Raw genomic sequence first — 15,384 nt, 5'->3', positions numbered from 1 at the left:
TATATATATATATATATATATATATATACGCGGTTAAAAAGTTAAATTTCTAATCTATCACACATCAACATGAAATCCTCGGTGAAATCTAAAGTATGATATAGATGCTATATTAGATTCTGACTGGTACGGGATTAATTTCTAAACTGCATTATTAGCATTACGTAATGATACTTTTCGCTTGTTATGTATTTTCATCTATAAATTGAAAGAGTAACTGCAATTTTGCCCGTTAAATATAATATATAGACTTGTGAAAACGTAGTTAGATAATCATTTCAATGATCTAATCAGATTTATTTCGTATATATTATTCTACTATAGATTCATCGCCTTTGGCGCACATGTATCTCAGAATGTTAATGCACTTTATCCCTCCAAGATAGTATTGTAGTTATTTTATGATAGGTTTGTGCTATAATCTGAAGTTATTAATAATTAATATTATATACAGTACAGGCCAACATTATACATCACGCTGATGGGATAGTTATAAAGAATTGACTCGCATGCGTCCATTTTACATGCTAATTTTCAATGTCAGTCTTTCTAAGACAACGCCAGCTACGTATGTGTGCGTATATGCAGCTAAAATCTCTGAAGAGTTAAGAAATACGTGGAGCTAATATATATCACGCGAAGCGAAACCGAGAGTAACAGGGATCGCGACTAAATTCAAAAATAAATCCACGTGGTTCATTGATGTATATAAGGTTGACGAGCTCAGCGTGCAGCGGACTGGAATAAATTATGTTAACAGCAGGTGTAGCTACGATGCATCTCTCTTACTCTCCTTTTCTACCTTCCTCTCCTTCACATCGAGTTACGTCGAGCACGCGGAACGTTGCGCAGAGAATCGGCGCAGTGCGTAAGGCTAACTGGCGATAAACAACGATAAGTTCCTCCCACCTACGCGATACGAGAATATGAAAGTCCAGAATACGTGTATGGCAATACCTCCTCCTCGGGAGGCAATTTCAATGAGCTCGCGCACACAGCGCGCAACTCAAACGTGCCCGCAAAGCTGATGCATAAATACCTATAAATATGACACGGCGGGGCCCGCGGTAACGTCGCATATTAAATTACATTCTTAAGCAGCCGGCACGCACGCCGGGGACCGGACTGTATGGCGCGCATCAAGTCAGCGGGACTGCTTAAACGCAACCATAGAACGTGGTGCATCGGTACAATGAGAGACGGACGGAGAGAAAAAGAGAGAGAGAAAGAACCTGGCCGATGAGAGAAGCAGAAAGTCGTTCTGGGTATTCCCCGGACGTACTATCCTGATTCAAGCGATGTAAGAGTTGTCGGAGAGATATGGAGAAGGAAAAAGGAGATACATTGCGAGGATGAAGCAAGAAACGAGATGGAGAGAGAGAAAGAAAAAGAGAAGGCAAAGAGGTATACACCACCGGAGGCTAGGGATGCTAATTATTCTGGTTCATGCGAGCAATTTGTCGACTACCCAGGGAACGTATGTTTAATACCCGCAGGCTCCCGAGAGCCCGGGGGTATTTACATCTGCGGCGAATACCGCGGCTATAACGCCAGGTACGTTGAGAATTATCGTCGGGATTATACAGTGTGCGTTTCGTGTGCGAGCGAAAGCCGGGGCCCTCCGCGGTGGCGGAATCGCGGAATAGGCGCTCGCGCATGTAAAGGTAGCAATCTTAAGACGATGTGCACACGCGCAAGTAGTTTTAACAGGAACCGGTACGATTTTCCAAGCTGAGTTTCTTCACCGGACCGTCTGTTATCACACGCGCGGACTCGTAACGTCTTTTTCCTCCGCCCAGCAGAAATTATGAACCAGGTATTTCGCTGAGGCTTTTCAATGCTGTATCCGGAGTATTAATGTAATTCACGGAACATGCATTCATGGAACGAACGCTCGTGCGCGGGAACTGCGCTTCGATTATCATAAGTAATACTGATTTCATGCTTGGCAGCATTTTTCTCAACAATTATGACGACATACGGAAGACGGATCAAATTTGATGAAAGATGTCTATTAATTTAATAACATAAAACTGTTTTTGAATAATTATTTTATATATTGCTCTTTGTACTTTTAATATGTAAATTCTATTTAATTCATGTGTAGAAATTCATTTAAAAAAAGACGAGAAAAGATATTTAAAACATATCTTATCAATAAATTTACAATTAAATGAACAATCTTAAAATAGAATAGAACAATATCCGGATCTCAAATTTTTATAATATTATTTACTGCACTTTTAACCTTATCACCGCGAAAATTAAAAATAAAGTAAATAATATTATAATTATTTTATATTCTATGAAAAGAGAAAATGACATAAAGGAATAAAAATTTTATGAAGAGTATATCGTGAAGTGTATCGATAATTATTCTTAAAATACATTCGCATTTGTAATTTTCCAATCGGGGCCATTCTCGTTCATCCATAGTAGTGGCAAAGGCTTTTCGCTAGAATAGCTATTTGCATGATGCACTTAGAATTAACAGGATCTCTATTTTGATTCTTCTTCCTGCTGCAAGGAAGATCGCTCCAATTTCACAGTGGGAGCACGTGATGTTAAGTCGCGATTGAATACTTCATTCGCCGGAAGCTGGGACTTAATCGTTCCTCAGGAAGTACAAACACACATGATGAGCGAAGAAGAGAAAGAAAGGGAATGAAAATTTATTGCATCTTCCCTTCCCCCTCCCTAATGAATGTGTATTATCATGTCTTAATCTGGATGTTTAGTTAATGAAATTCGCGGACATTTAACGATAACTTAAAACTGATTGGTTTCTTTTTCGCTTTCAATATTTTTTGTAAAATCTTATACAGAGAAAAAATTCTAAATTTCCAATTTCTGCGTTTTTTTTTAGATAAATTTCATTAATTCGTGCATCTTATTTATTGATTTTAATTAATAGTTTTTTCAATTTGTTACAAATACACATTCAAGCGACAGGGGAAAGGAAGGATACAGATTTGCGTTTGGAGAATTTGCGTTGTCATGTCCCGATCTACATAAATGTTTAGTTAATGGAAATCGCAAACATTTCACAGTAAAATTTGACATTAAAATTGAGATAGTTTTATTTACTTTCATTTTTTGGCAAAATCTTACAAAAATAGGAGATTCTTCAGGGAATATTTTTTAATTCGTGTGGTTTATACTTATTAATTTTTTGACTTTAATAAGTCTGTTGGAATCCGGGATACAATTTCATAAATAGACATCTCCATCGAAAATAGCTGTTGCGAAAGACTCAATCGTTCTCGATTGGAAATCAATCTCGAAGGTATCGATGAGACGATAGGACGGTCTCAAAAATTCATGGGTGTGGCTATTAAAATCGGTTATGAAAGGCTGCTACACTGCCGCGGAGAGGGTCCAAGACATGAACCGCGCGAGTTATAAAATTCTAAGAAGCCGGAATGGCCTTCTCTTCGCGTTACACAACACTGCCGCCGCGCCTCTTGTGTGCTCGACACAATAATTCATTTACCGAACAGCGAACATAAGCTCGATGTTAGTGCACATCGCAGCACGCTAATACAGTGCTGCTCACAGGCACGAGAATTCACGCAGAAAAGCTTCTTTTCGCGCCTTGAAGAACGAACACAATAGATACAATAGCTCTGTGTCGACGAAGAGTACAGCTATTCATCTTCAAAATTTTTTTTCGATAACATTTCATAGAAAACGGTCCGAAAATGCGTATTAACGTAAATTGAGTTGTTTGAAGGCTAAATGTGTTAATTCGATTTGCAAAATGCTAATTAAACTGGCTTCGACTACGTCGCGACTAATAAATCAAGATGTTACAATTAAATTAGAGGGAAAAGCAGTGAACAAAGGATTTTGCACTGATCATATGAAAAATTGAATTTTGATAAAATAAGTTAATTTTCACATAATATAACTCAATAATACATAATTTTTGAGTTATGATATGTCAAAAAAATAAAATTTGTCCAGAGCACTTTTAATGTATCATAGTTCAAAATCTAACCATTATTAAGTTTTGTGTCTTGACATTTTTTATTCACTACATTATAAACTACATTATATGTGAAAATTAACTCATTTCGTCCGAATTCGATTTTTCATATAATTAAATATAAAAAAAGTACGAAATCCTTTTTTACATTTATAAGTTAAATAGTTTTGATTTTTCTTTTGTTATAATATTTCTTATAATAGAATCATTATAAATGAACGATTCATGTAATGAATACATTAAAGTATTAATCAATTGCTGGATGTATTTCAAGATCCAGCTATCACGTTTGTGCTCCAAGAACTGCCATTCAATTTTCTCAGTAGCTTAATCTTCGACTTGTGCATTGCAATCAAATGGGCTCAATGCTTGTCCCTTTTCAAATCGGTGTTTACACTTGTAATTTGGATTACTTTCATATGCAGCCTTTGCAACATTTCAAAGTTGTTACGTCGTGTGTTGTGATCGTGAACGTCGATGACGTTATCGATAAATATCTCAACATGCAATGATGCGCGATTAAAATCGCACTCGTGAGATAACAAAGCAAGCGGATTAAAAGTAACTTATAAGAAGAATATATTTAAGAATTCTAAAAGTCGCGATATCCGGTTAATAAATGTCATAAAATACTGCAAAGACACTAAAGTGCTGTCTTCACGGACGGTAATTATAGCAATTAAAATTATAATCTGTGGACACGCATAAACCGTTCGCGATGCTGGTCGGCGAAAGTAACAGTATATCATTAAGAAAGACATCGCAATAATTCGCAGACATCATGGCGCGATGCTCACTCTTCCGTGAAAAATTACAAAAAGATAAACACTTTTCTCTTGAAAACCTCACAGTAAAATAAATGTTATCGTCTTGAAAGCGAAAAATTTCTACCCGTAAATCTTCTCTATCTTTCAGACCGTAACTATTAAGAGCATATTTAATCGCTTGGAAAATTGTAACTGCGCGAAATACAATTGCAATTGTGATAGTAGTGGCGAGTTAAAGCGGCTATACACAAAGCCGCAGACCCGAATCGTCTTTTAACGAGATAATACTTCCGCGAGATATCGTTTAAAAGCTCTATACACAGATTGGAACTCTCCTTTCAAAGTGCAAAACGTAGGCGAGAATTGCGCGCAAAGTGCTTATCGAAGTAAGACTAATGCGAAATATACGTAAGCGACAATTAAAGCGCCGCGGTTTTCGCTATTCGCCTAACTACCACGCATTCAATATTTAAATAAGATAACGATAAAATAATGCGTCATTGCATCAATGAATAAGATAAAACGTAATCTGAAAGAAAAATTTCTTATAAATAAAATCAAGCGTAAGATACAATTATATAATTCATGTATATCATATTTTGTACACGCTTTTTCGATAAATTTTTATTTCTCATAAACTTTATCAATCACAAATTACGATGGTTTATGTCGTATCGAAAGTCTATGTGAAGTATTCCGTTTTGCGTATCGTCCGTATATAGGAAGGCAAGTATTTTCAATGGCCATGCAAGGCAGTTATCAAAGGACACTAATGCGAGGTAAACAACAATTAATGCTCCGGTAACTTTTTCGCGATTGCTATAATCCCATCGCGATACCTTGGCAATTGCGGAAACCTGTGGTTCCCATGCACTATCCATTAATACGTAAATTGATAAAAATCCACGATTATTTTTCCTCTGTGTGTATGCTCGGCTACATTGAGCACTTTTACTCGGCAATACCTAAGATCGCAAGTTTATAAACCTCGGGCGTCGAGAGATTAACGCCCGATTAATTAGTTTTGCCCGTAAAATATTCGTTACACACCTCGAGTATATATGCTATTCTCACGCGAAATTCGAGCGGTAAGAGTCGCGGTGCGATTCTTTACGCGCGAGATCGTAACCTGATCATTGTTTCTATGTATACGACAGAAATAAAATCAGAAATCGTTTCGATTTTATTCGCTATAAAATGCTGCTCCGACACCGCGCCGCACCGTTGATTTCCTCGTGACCGCGCCGCCGTGAAACGATCGTCTTTGCGTCTCTCGGATGGAATTCTCTTGGCTTGCGGTCGTAAAAGGTACGGGAATACGCCCCTCGCGGTTAATACCGGCGAGACGGCGATGCTGAACTTTCGATTTCGCGCCTCCTTCGTGTTTCCGAGATTTATGCAAATCTCGGAGGTGCGCGAAAGACATATGGTAAAATAAAAAGAGAAAAAGAAAGGAAGAGAGAGAACACAAGTCGAAGATCCGATATAGAAGTCCATATATATGAGCGTTTGCGCGCGTTCACGACGTATTTCTGGCTGTAAATCAACGAGTTATGCATAGAGAAGACACAGAGCACGGCCGCCACTTCCGCCCGACAACGTTTAACATTTGCAACGTTCCTTTTCACCCACTACTGAACTCCGACATTGCGAGTAACTTAAGTCGCGCTCGAGGCTGCGTATAATCGCTCGGTCATGACGAATGGTCTCCGACCGAGAAGTGCTGTAGAGTATTAGCGATGGAGTGATGTATTTTGTTATTTATCGAGACGCGTTTAATTATCATGCTAAGCTCCAAGCTCCATAAACTCGTTAAGTTCGCGTTGTTAAAGCATTCATACGCAACATCGTCAGATAAGAGCTTGTGGAAAAAGATTCCACATCGTGAGAATTTCTTTAAAAATGTATTTACATTATGTAATAACAATAATAATTTTATTTAAAATATTTAAATTATTATAATTATTGTATAGTGAATATATGTCTTTAGTTAATATACATCTTTAGGAAATCAATCACACGTGTGATTAATGTTGTGATTATTCTTATATAATTTAGAGTAGAAAAACAATTTTTTATTTTAAATTATTCCTGATAATTTTAGATAAATTATACCCAAGTTTGAATTAATAAAATCAGATATTAAAATACATCGAAATTGTTCAATAGAGTGATCTTGCAATTCCAACTCTTGAAAAAAAGAAAAAAATCAGTTCATATTTTTTTAGAAGAATTATTATTGCATCATAAGTTTAGCTGATAAAATTGTCGTAATTTCATTCAAATTACCGTGTGTAAACTGAAGCCGATCTAATATTTTTTTTTCGAAGCGGCACTGTGATAAAGTCACGAGTCAAGTCTATGAGTAGCTGATAGACAACTCGATCTGGCACGACGTGAAAGAAAATGATCTCGAGCAAAGGGTCAAAGGAGTTTAGTCGTGGCTGCTGCTCTATTCACGGAAATCCTCTTCTCAAAAAGTGTTAATAAAATTGCTCCAAGTAATACCAGATGTTGCGGCAACATCACGTGGCTATCCCGCTTGTGTAAATTTCAATAATAATAAGACGACGAAGAAGGCGTAGTGTAGAACTTAAACCCAGTAGCATAAGATTAAAGGTATAATCCCATCGACTTCCAACACCGCCTGTACTAAATCTGTATTTTCTATACATAAATATTCATTAATCATCGATTAATATCAGCAATAATAATGATGAAGTTCTCCTTCGCGATGCGAAACGAAACAAAAAACAAAATCTAATATATAAGACCCGAATAGAAATATTTCTCATAAAAACTGATTACTAACCGAATCTAGCCATTTTTTGCTAATTTTTTGCTAATATAATGAAATTAATGTCAATGAAGATTATAAAGAAAATGATACAAATGACATTCTCAAAGTGAGCTATTAATGTAACATAAATTAAAATAATCTAGAAGAATTGTTGAATACATTACGCCGTAATTCTTATCCAAACTTGCCAAAACGTGCAAAAATATTCTTATTTATCAACAAAGCTTCGTATAATATTCGAGTACGGAATAGACGGAACAGCTGACGAATTTATATATTTTGGAATAAAAATGACTCGATCAATATTTTGTTCCAAATTTACATATCTCATCAGATTATTACAATTTAATGTTGACGGAACGACATTGTTTCACTCTAGTTCAAAACAATTTTGACCAATTCTGTATAAAATTATTTGTGAGTCGTTTGTACATAATCCATTTTGTGTAGCAATTTATAGCGAAAATAGTAAAACTATAGATAATCAAGATTTTTTAAAAGAATTTATACAGAAGAAATTAATCAATTAATGTCGCAAAAATCAATAATTGAAGGAAAAGAGTTTACTTTAAAATTCATAGTTTTATTGCGATATTGGCTCGAAAATTTTTTAATTGCAGGACAGGAAGATATGATGCTTGCGAAAGATGTGAAATTTATGGCACTAGTTTTTTAGGAAAAAAAAATTATAGAAAAGTGATATCTGTGATGTATCTTGTGAGAAGAAAATTGATCAATCGTTTCGTTATCGACAATTATGTCATATTGGACAATTTGATCAATCACCGTTATTTTTCTATTGAGCCATCAATAGATAAGAATGTTTCCTCTTGAATACATGCATTTAGCTTGCTTGGTATAATGAAAAAATTGTATTTAAATATGTGGTATTTTGGTCATAGAAATAAAAAATTGAAGCCATTGACGCGAATTAGATAAAAGAATTCAATGTTTAACATAGTGGACATTCATATGAATTCCAACGCAAGTCGCGTAAACCAGTTGAAAACATATGAATTAAGATTAATTTTATTATATATTGATCCCGTGCTATTTAAAAAAATTCTTGGTATTCAAATGTATAAACATTATTGTTTACTCCACACTGCTTTTAGAATATTTTATAGCCCACATATTTTATTAAATTATATATTAATAAAACCCGAAAATATTTAGATAGCTTTTTTGATGCAATGTCGTCCTTACTTTATGATAATATTTCAATAAGTATTAATGTACATAATTTAATTCATTATTGATAATGTTGAATTCTTTAATTGCGCATTAGATCATATATCAGCCTTTCCTTATGAAAGCAAAATAAGAAAAATAATTCAAATAGCGAATCGTCCCTTATCACAGGCATGCCGACATCTTCACGAAATTAATTATATTCAAAAGCCAATCTCTATTTCGACTCGGATATTAATTTTAAAAGAGGAGAAAGGTTATGGTAATAAACGTAACATACTTAAACTAAATTATAAGGAGTTTATATTAAGCATCAAAAGACCTAATAATATTGTTTGTTGCATTTTATTAAAAAATGATTTGATAATACAAATAAATAGTATTTTGTGTCATTCATTGGAAAATAATACATTTGAAATTAAAGGACAAGTTTGAGATAAAATAAAAGATATGTATACGTACCCAATGAAATCAAATCATCTTCAACAGTGGAAATTAGCAACAAATGTAGTATCTATCACAGTTTTTTATAATATAAATGATATTTATAGTAAAATTATGATAATATCATTAACATATAAGAAAGAGATGGTAAGGAAATTGAAGAGATTTATGCTTCAGCATTATTACATGCCGCAAAATTTTAATTAAAAGTTAATTTTCTTTTATAGAATAATATCTTTCTTATTTTGTTACTATTTATAAATTTGATTTTATAGTTCTGAATAATACATAGAAATAATGTAAGTATATATAATAATGTAAAAAATAACTTTATATTGTATTAGATGTATACAATTATACTGTACTAAAAATAAATATTTCTTTATAATGTAATAGATGGGAGAAAATAGAAAACTGTAAATTTTCAAAAAAAGAAAAAAATTAAAATAATGTCCTTTTTTAATTAACATATTTTAGAAATTAATATCGTAGTAAACAAATAATAATTAAATAATTAAGAACTGAATAGAAAATAATTAGAAATTGATCATAAATTTATCTAAAAACTTTAGGTTAGGTGCTGGTTAAAGTCATTAGAAACTGGTTACAAACTGGCTAGTTTCTAAATACTGCTGAAACAAGTGTCGCTCAAATTGAGACGAATCTAATCAATAATACTGATCAAATATACATAATATATATAATATATATATAATAGAGAATACAATACAAATATATATAATAGAGAGTAACTGATATTTCTGGCTAATTACTGGCTATATTCTGGCTTATTTTCTATAGAAGCATTTTCTATTAAGAGAAATAATATAGGGATTCAAAAGATTCTTCATATGATACAACAGTATCAAATAGCATTAATAACTCTGCTAAAAAGAAATTTAAACTGATAATTTTTAAAGAAAAATGGAGAGAGAGAAAAAACGTATTCACCAAAAATATGGACCAAAAATATGGACATAAGAAATGATAGTATATGTCATCAGATAAATAGACTCATTTTTGCAGAAAAAATATGGCAACAAGTCAAGTTACCATGCGCATTTATTTTTCAACGTACTAAAATATTCATTAATAATAATGCTAAATATTACGCAAAAGAGTTATTGCAAAGAATGTAATGCGTAACTTATTGGCACTTTATCTGTTAAGCCTGTAAAGACAAGTGATTTTTAATTGCAAATTAATTGGCTTTTCTGCGAAAATTATCCATAAGAAAAAAAGGTAATTAAAATTTGAGCTGCGTGAATTGCTATCAAATTGGTAGATACAAATAAAGATGCCAACATATGGCGCAATGAAGAGGCTAACAGATCGACATTTGACGATGATGTCCTACCTTTTTTATTTGATGCAATCGTTTTGCATAAAGCAAAACAAGCTGAATTGAATAGATGTTTGCAATTGCAAAACAACGATTCCATTAAAAATCTACAAATTGCAAAACATATTATATTATTCCAAATTATTCATAATAAAGAATCTATTCTTTTGTATTGAAATCAAGACAACAATTAATATACAATAAAACACATAATCAAAATGTTAATTGCGCTTTCATTATATTGGGTTGTTCGGAAAGTTCGTGCCGATGTTGAAGAAAAATTGAAACGCAGAAAATTTTAATTTAATAAATGTATATTAAAATTTAAATTTTAGTCATAGTAACCCAATAGATGCGCTAAAGTTACGCCTTCTTATAAAAAGTCTGCCCATTTATTTTTATATGAATGTATATGTTTCCAACTTAAACAATTTTTTCCTGCCTTCCAAATGATATCTGCAAAGCAAAATTTTCTCGAAAATTACAATATAAGAGATGGTGCTCCAATACCTCGAATTATATAATAACGGATTTTGGAAAAGCAATTCTAATTGGAGTTGCTCGTACGTTTGCAGATTGCATCAATCTCAATCATTACATGCAGATTTGTTAATATTATTACTACAACTGATAATTTCAAAATGATTCGTCATGTTTCATAAGGCTTGACGTTAATCATTTTGTATCTATGATCGCCAAGTGGAAATGTTTGAAAAGTAAGGCAATGAAAATTAAACAACTTTTTTTGAGGTGTTTAGGAAAAGTCTATCAAATAGATAATTTTAACGAATTACATGATTTTATAAAATTAATATTAGTCGTACCGTTAAGCGAGGAAATAGGCACAGACGAGAATGATATTTTATTACAATCTCAAGTACATCTTTCGAATAAATAGTGCTACTAAAGGCACAATGATTGATAAACAAGCAAAAGAATATGATGATTATGACGAAATCATTGCAGATTGGACTAAAAACGTTCATGCAAGCCCAAAAATATTGCCATCAAATAATGGTATCGATACAATATTAACAATATTTCTTAAACCATTGGTCCTAGCGCTTCGAGCGTAATAATTTTCGTTAGAACTCGTAGGGTGCTAGAAGTGTCATCAGAACATTTGCGAAAAATTCCAGTAATAAGTATTAATATTAACATATTTTTACAAAACGGTCTTTCGGCACTGCGAAACGCTATACTGGACACTAATTACGATAAAGCCTCAACATGCAAGAAGTGCCTTGAAAATGTTCTCGAAAAATTTATCTTTCAATCGCATTTACTCATAGATTGCAGTGTCTTTACGGATGGACAATATGCTGCTTCCATTGGTATCGAGAAAAAGAGTGCGGCACTTGGATCTATATCCAAAAAATTGAACATGAATGATAATAATTACATTCTAACTGGTATAGTATCATATCATCAATATGCCAGCGACAAAAATAACGGGCACTATACAGCATTCGTATATGACACTCAATGATATTATATGATATGATGACTAAGCGGAAAACAGCATCAGATGATGAAGAAGTAACACCACATTTAATCATATATACTATGGTAGGTACACAGAATTGAAACTATGTATAAAGACAGTTAAAAACATTTTTAACAAACTCAATAGTTATCAATCAATGATTTTATTCTACCAAAATCACAATTCATCAGACACATTCGATCACATCAGACAAATACGCGGGCGCGCACACACACACACACAAACAAGCATGCGCACACACACACACACATACACACACAAGTTATTAACGCTCAAAGTGCTAGGACCAACGGTTTAAGAAATATCGCGTATATATTTTTCGTTCATCGAATCGAAAATTTCTAATACCCGAGAGGAGAAAATTTTTTTAAAGTTCTGGCAATTCTATCGACAGTTCTGGGTAGCACCCCACAAGTTCTAACGTAAGTTATTAATGGTCGGAACTAGAACTAACAGAGAGATATTGTAATTTTTTAAATGTCTGATTCTCTCACATGGGAACAAAAATTTTTTTAACATTACAGCAGTTCTGTTGGCAGTTCTGGATAGCACCCCAAGAGTTCTATTAAAAGTTATTATCATTTAAAGCACTAGGATTAATGGTTTAGAAGATATCGCGATTTTTCTTCGTTTTGTGAAGTTAGCACCCCAAATTTTTAATTTTTTTTTTTTTATATTAATTCGCCGGAACTATTCTTAATTTTGGGCAGGAACTTCAGAACTCTTCGGGGTGCATTCGGAACTGTGACCAAACTTTCATTTTTTGAAAAATGAGGTGCCAACTTCACAGAGGTGGCCTCCCAACATATTTGTTAATAATTTTTAAACTATGTAAAGTATGTAAACAAAAAATCGACTTGTTTCGGAATGTGCAAATGAAAAATCGAATTGTTTCAGAATGTGCAAACGAAAATCTATCAATGATACTGTTTCGAACCCGTTTCTGTCAAATTCGAGCCGAAAACGTAATTTCTGTTGTGAAGTTGGCCCTCCAAGACTTATTTATTAATAACTTTTTAACCGAAGGTGTGCAAATGAAAAATCACCTTGTTTCACAATGTGCAAACGAAATCCTATCGATTCATATCGTTTTGAGCACAGTAGGTGCGATTTGAACTAATTTGCCGCTTTCGATCCTTCTCGAAATTTTAAATGTTAATAACTTTTTAAATAAAGATGCAAACGAAAAATCAACTTGTTTCGGAATGCAAATGAAAATCTATTGATTAAGATCCTTTCAAACCAGTTTACTCGAAGTTGGGGTATGAAATTAATCCTCCCAAATTGTTTTTTAAATAACTTTCTTACTTGAAGTATGCAAACAAAAATTCAAAGTGTGCATAAATGTGCAAATTCGATGAGCAATCGAATGAGCTATTGAAAATTAATTTCCTCAAAAGTTGGGGGGTCAACTTCACACGGATCTGTAGACGCTCAAGGCAAAAATCTGACTTACAGTACCGATACCCACAAATAATTATAGTTATAATAGCTGATTAGAACTATAACTGATTGTATTATGTCACTCTAATGTATCTTACAAATTTAAGATCCTCGTTCTCTGCCTCGGTTGTTTATTGTCATTTTTATAAAACAGTCCTCAACTTTCGCTGCTGTCTCGCGCTTGCAAGCGAATTGCGCTTATCGACGTAATCTCGTCCCACGCCAGTCCAAGCATTTGTAATTCATGGCAGCTCATTGAAAAAAGTCACATTATGTTAATACGAGCGGGGTATTATTCATGGTCGTATGTCACTGACTACCTACCCGTTCCCGACGTACCTGAATAATACGTTAACGCGCTGCATTTGTCTCTTCTAACACGCGTTTTCCTCTGTCTTTCCTTCTCCTTCCGTGTAAACCAAGACCAGATTTTCTTTCTTTCTTTCTTTCTATTTTTCTCGCCGTCTATTTTGTTCATCAGTCGATATGTCGAAGAATCGTTGCTAGATTCGCATACGTTTGCGCACAGACATTATCACAAACGTACTCGCGGTATTACAAGCCGGGACGATATTAAATTATAATTCGCGACACGCTCTGCCGCGTTACCTCATACTTTCCTTCACTATTTATAGACCGATGCTCGCTCTGCTCGTTCGTTCGTACTTCTTGCCAGCGAGAGCTATGAACCGGCGCCGAGAGAGCACGCTAACTCTCGCGAGCGCGATTACGGCCGTGAGAAATCGTTGTTGCCGTACGGCAGATGCAACATGTGTGGATACGCCGCACCCGAGAAAATTGAAACGTTCCTATGTAGATTATGCGCAAGCCCGCGTCTATTTTTACGCGTTGAGTATACCTGCCGAACGATCTTTCTTGCTATATTATGTCGTATTTTAACTGCAACATTCAATATTTTACTATTTACAAGAAAAAGCAAACATTAACAATTAAAAAATTAAAATAAATCGCAAACGTTACATTTACTTAATCGTCAAAATCTATGATAGCAAAAATATTCAATTCATGTATTAATTAAATTCATAAATTGATCTTTTTATTTTTCTAGTATTTTCTTGAGGAAAAATCATTATTCAAATCTGTAATTTTTTTTTTAATTTTACATCAATATTTATTATAAATCGTTGCTCGAACTCGCGTGTAATTTACATCCTTACAATTTTCTGTCTCTCAGAATAAACCTCATTGTTAAATGCCACCCACAACCATCTGTTACTTTCTTTTTGCGAGTTTAGATTAAATCACCACTGTGCCTATAACTTGATATACGTACATATGTAGTTAGATGTGAATAAATACACGGACGTATATATCTTTCGTCTTCTCGAATCATGAGGAAATGTCGATGTCATATACGTATATGTTACAAAAAAATATATGATTGTTCAATTTATCTTCTGATCACTAGATACAAATAGAACATGGGTATAGGGTCTCTTTCGCCAATCTTAACCTAACCGATGATTACATGAAGCTTGTTTAGCGTTACTCATCTAACCGTCGGTTAGCTTAACTGAGATTGGTGAAAGATACCCTATATCGCGAATAATAATAATAATAATTCGTATATTGAATATCATAAATATTTTTTAGAGTTGGAAAAAACATTTGAATTGTTTGCGAAGAAATTTCTTTCTAGTTCATAGTTGTAACATACTGCACATGCAACATACTGTAATCGTTTTAATCTCAGATTGAGTTTCCGATACAATTTCGCGAGCACAATCGATCATCATGATCGATACACTGAGTCAAAGGCCGGAATGCGACGGATAGTTAATTCCGTACAGCGTCTTCGTGTATGATTTGCTTCATTAATCGCATTTTTCGTCGTGTATTATATTTTAACCTTTTAATCACTTATTTTTAAAATGTATCAAA

The 15,384-nt window shown here is 33.7% G+C and overlaps 1 protein-coding gene across 1 annotated transcript in view; it reads right to left on the bottom strand.

The window, feature by feature from the left end:
• The window catches only part of LOC108694472, a 73,433-nt gene that overhangs the window by 57,080 nt on the left and 969 nt on the right, over positions 1-15,384 (bottom strand). The window lies entirely within an intron of this gene.

This window comes from Atta colombica, unplaced genomic scaffold, assembly GCF_001594045.1.
Source record: "Atta colombica isolate Treedump-2 unplaced genomic scaffold, Acol1.0 scaffold12, whole genome shotgun sequence".
Lineage (NCBI taxonomy): Eukaryota > Metazoa > Arthropoda > Insecta > Hymenoptera > Formicidae > Atta > Atta colombica.
Note: the sequence above shows the minus strand (reverse complement) of the source record. Positions and strands in the feature narration are given on the sequence as shown.